Genomic DNA, 5,579 nt, shown 5'->3' with positions numbered 1-5,579 from the left:
ATATATAAATATATATATATATATACAAAATAAAGGATTACCACAAAAGAAATAGCTGATTTTACTTTATAGGTTAAATAAATAAATAGAAAAGATTTTATGAAATAATGCATATCCTTATTTAGTTTACTTTTTTAGGTTAGATAATTGAAAGGAAAAGTGTTCGTTAAATCATTCATATCTTTATCTAATTAAATATTTAAGGTTAGATAAATCAGAGCATTAGAGATATTAAAATAATCCATATATTTGTTTGATTTTCCTATTTAGATTAGATAAATGAAAGGATAATAGTTTACGAAATCATTTATATCGTTATCTATTTAGTTTATGAAATTTTCCATAACCTTAACTTATTTACTTTTTAAGGTAAGATATATTAAACGGGAGAGTTTATAAAGTCATCTATAACCTTAACTTATTCACCTTTTTAGGTTATATAAATTAAAGGAGAAGATTAAATGAGAAGTCCCATTGCATGTCAACTTCAATCAGTTGAGAAACTTTTCATATTCTTTTCTATTTATATATAAAATTTTCTTCCTAACAAACACCCAAAATATCCTTAATGACAATATTCTATATGGGCTAAAATAATTTTTTTTAAGTTATAGATCTTAATTGGTTAGTACTTAAATAATTATTTTATTCTTCATCCTCATGAACAAACATTGTGTATGTCGCATATAAAAATATTCACACTAACAGATTAGAGTTCATATATACTTTTGAAGTTAAAATATATATGTTCATGGATGTGGAGGATGTAGTCATAGATACGATGTCAAATAACATAATTTTCACTTATGCATGCTTTCAATTATCATTTTGTTAACCATGGTCTCAAATTTATAATTCCTTTCGGCAAATGTTTATTTATGATTGTTCACTACATTGATCCTGCTTTGATATTTAGGTATAATTGAAAGATTCATTATAATCCACTCACAACATATGATGGATTTAAATTTATCTATCTAGTTTTGTTTCTAAATACCAATTACCATCCCTATACTTATCACAAACTTATTGTGCGTTAAATTTTCCTTGTGATGTAGATACAAGTGATCATTCTCAAACTCATGTATTGATTAGTTATTCACTATTACATAATTGTTGAGTTCTCATCATATGTGGATGTGGTTTATTTGATCCTATACTCATTTCTTAATTAAGTAAGGAACTAAAGTATAACCTAGGCATTGTATGAAAACTCACCAATCCACTTAAAACAACCCAAAAGATGTATGTCCGTGAGTGTGCTAGGTAGGATAGTCAGACCCTATATTCATGTGGTGCTAAGTCTATGTCCCAACAGAATATATAACAGTCAAATACCAATATAACATGGGAAATGAAATGATCAACACCGAGGCACATCATTCAAGATCGAAACACAGAATGAACAATAATTCAACAAAGATGAGAAAACCATTCACTAATGTGAAATCATATTTTAGAAATACCTCTCACAATCATGCTCATAATAATATTTGTGTAAACCTTTCACAATAAGATTAATTCTTTGCTCCAAAAGCTTCTTTGAGCATTTACAATAATTTCATAAAAACATGCATATCTTCATAAGTTCATAATTTATAGGTTCGTCAGTTTACCGTAGGTTGATAGTTGAATAGGCATGGGTCAGCATAATTTCTACTAAATATTATATATTAACATTGAATCATGTGTTATAAGACTTAATTAACAATGAACAATTAAAATTGAATGAAACTCAAAAAGATTAAATTGAAAACCCTAACTTGAAACAATTGAAATTGAAACAAGGATGGTAAAACTTGGGGACCCCATGGACGAAAGGACTCCATGGGTGAATACCCATGTAGCTTGGTCCTTTATACCGAAGAACAATAGAGAATTGAAGACTTAAATGGAATCCTATCTCTTTTTCTTCTACCTTAGTTTGAGGTAATTAGGGGAGGATGGATTTGGTCAAGTTTAGAGAATTTAGGAGAATCAAAGTGGGTAACTTGGTGCATAAAACTTTATAAAGGGATTAGTATAGATGGTAAAATTATATCGTTTTGATTTAAATTAACATGGGAAAAGTCCCAAAAGCCCTTTACAAAAGAATGACTTTTCACAACTATTTCAAATTTAATGGATAGAAACTTGGTCAGCATAAGTAACTAAGGGTCTGCTTAAGATAAGGGCGGCTGTTAGGGGGGTTTGACTTTATCGAGCTTACCATTAACAAAGAGACAATGTTCCACCCTGAAAGGACATAAAATTTTGTTCCTCATAATTTATCATTATAAATGGGCACCAAAAGTGAAAATAAGCAAAGCCACGATCTAACAGGAAAGTACGGTTTGTATAAATAACGACTAAAAGTAATTGATGCAGAAGCTGAATATATAAGGCATATTAAATTCAAAATACAAAACAAATAATTGAAAAAAATATCCAAAAAACATAAGCCTCAAAATATTATATCTGAAAGCCTCCATGAAAATGAGTTATATGGAAAGGTCTATGTCTAATTGTAATTGTGTGAAAATAATAGGACTAAATAAATTAAATAAGGGGACGCCCTCGAAAAGATAAGGACATACCAACACGATTATGACCTAATTGGAAATTGTACTATTCGCGAGCTTAATGTTGAGCTTCAGAAACTACATTATAAAATAATATTGCATGTGATGGTACATTGTCATTACTTTAAAAATTATTGAGTGTTAGATACGTTCCCTAGTTCGAGTAAATCATATATTATAAATCTTTGATGGTAAAGTAAATAGAGAAGAAATACATGAAATGATGTGCCGGTCATTCTATTAGACATTCAATTAATAAATGCATAACAAAAATAACTGAATACAATATCAATGAAATATTATGGGACTCAATTATGGGAAATACTAATGCCATCGTACTCTATCAAAGCTAAATTGATTAAAACTTGTACCACAATTCAAAGAGCGCGTCATAGCTTGCCAAGTGCAAACAACTAACTGACATGAATTCACTAATATGATGTTAAAAGGACTAAGTTGTTCTGCCAATACCGAGGAATCATCCTTTATAACCCATATTGACATATAAGTTTGGGACATAAAGATTCTACTAGAGATCTATGTCATAATGGATGGTGAGCCTTCATTCCTATATCTTCTTCGTGCTATATAAAGCTGAATGTTCAGTTGATCATGACGAATGCAATAACTTAAGAGAATCAAATATAACCAACTGACGTTCAAGGACATGAATTTTCCCTATTTTGAGGGCCCATTGGATTTATCATAGAGATATACTAAATTATAGGTTAAAACATGTATTGATAAATTATTCATGAAGAATAATTAAAATATCATGAGCCTTGATTATTCTAAAAGACATGTATTCTTGTCATATGCAGCTCCTCATACGTAGCTCCCTCTATAAGCTGAGCAAGATCTCTGTGAAATTCATATAGGGATTAGTATAGATGGTTAAATTATATCGTTTTGATTTAAATTAACATGGGAAAAGTCCCAAAAGCCCTTTACAAAAGAATGACTTTTCATAACTATTTCCAATTGAATGGATAGAAACTTGCTCAACATAAGTAAATAAGGGTCCGCTTAAGATAACGGCGACTGTTAGGGGGGTTTGACTTTATCGAGCTTACCATTAACAAAGAGACAATGTTCCACCCTGAAAGGACATAAAATTTTGTTCCTCATAATTTATCATTATAAATGGGCATCAAAAGTGAAAACAAGCAAAGCCACGATCTAACATGAAAGTACGGTTTGTATAAATAACGACTAAAAGTAATTGATGCAGAAGCTGAATATAGAATGCATATTAAATTGAAAATACAAAACAAATAATTGAAAAAAATATCCAAAAAACATAAGCATCAAAATATTATATCTGAAAGCCTCCATGAAAATGAGTTCTATGGAAAGGTCTATTACTAATTGTAATTGTTTGAAAATAATAGGACTAAATAAATTAAATAAGGGGCTGCCCTCAAAAAATAAGGACATACAAACACGATTATGACATAATTGGAAATCGTACTATTCGCGAGCTTATTGTTGAGCTTCGAACACTACATTATAAAATAATATTGCATGTGATGGTACATTGTCATTACTTTAGAATTTATTGAGTGTTAGATACATTCCCTAGTTCGAGTAAATCATATATTATAAATCTTTGATTGTAAAATAAATAGAGAAGAAATACATGAAATGATGTGCCGGTCATTCTATTAGACATTCAATTAATAAATGCATAACAAAAATTACTGAATACAGTATCAATGAAATATTATGAGACTCAATTATGGGAAATACTAATGCCATCGTACTCTATCAAAGCTTAATTGATTCAAACTTGTACCACAATTGAAAGAGTGCGTCGTAGCTTGCCAAGTGCAAACAACTAACTGACATGAATCAACTAATATGATGTTAAAAGGACTAAGTTGTTCTGCCAATACCGAGGAATCATCCTTTATTACCCACATTGACATATAAGTTTGGGACACAAAGATTCTACTAGAGATCTATGTCTTAATGGATGGTGAGCCTTCATTCCTATGTCTTCGTCATGCTATATAAAGCTGAATGTTCAGTTAATCATGATAAATGCAATAACTTAAGAGTATTAAATATAACAAACTGACGTTCAAGGACATGAATTTTCCCTATTTTGAGGGCCCATTGGAATTATCATAGAGAAATATTAAATTATAGGTTAAAATATATATCGATAGATTATTCATGAAGAATAATTAAAATATCATGAGCCTTGATTATTCTAAAAGACATGTATTCTTGTCATATGCAGCTCCTCATATGTAGCTCCCTCTATAAGCTGAGCAAGATCTCTGTGAAATTCATATAGGGATTAGTATAGATGGTAAAATTATATCGTTTTGATTTAAATTAACATAGGAAAAGTCCCAAAAGCCCTTTACAAAAGAATGACTTTTCATAACTATTTCCAATTAAATGGATATAAACTTGGTCAACATAAGTAACTAAGGGTCCGCTTAAGATAAGGGTGACTGTTAGGGGGGTTTGACTTTATCGAGCTTACAATTAACAAAGAGACAATGTTCCACCCTGAAAGGACATAAAATTTTGTTCCTCATAATTTATCATTATAAATGGGCATCAAAAGTGAAAATAAGCAAAGCCACGATCTAACATGAAAGTACGGTTTGTATAAACAACGACGAAAAGTAATTGATGCAGAAGCTGAATATAGAAGGCATATTAAATTCAAAATACAAAACAAATAACTGAAAAAATTATCCAAAAAACATAAGCCTCAAAATATTATATCTGAAAGCCTCCATGAGAATGAGTTCTATGGAAAGGTCTATGACTAATTGTAATTTTTTAAAAATAATAGGACTAAATAAATTAAATAAGGGGCTGCCCTCGAAAGATAAGGACATACCAACACTATTATGACCTAATTGGAAATCGTACTATTCACGAGCTTAATGTTGAGCTTCAGAAACTACATTATAAATAATATTGCATGTGATGGTACATTGTCATTACTTTAAAAACTATTGAGTGTTAGATACATTCCCTAGTTCGAGTAAATCA

Source organism: Solanum pennellii, chromosome 3 (genome assembly GCF_001406875.1).
Source record: "Solanum pennellii chromosome 3, SPENNV200".
NCBI classification, from domain to species: Eukaryota; Viridiplantae; Streptophyta; class Magnoliopsida; order Solanales; family Solanaceae; genus Solanum; species Solanum pennellii.
The sequence above is the reverse complement of the archived record's forward strand: the minus strand, read 5'-3'. Positions refer to the sequence as shown.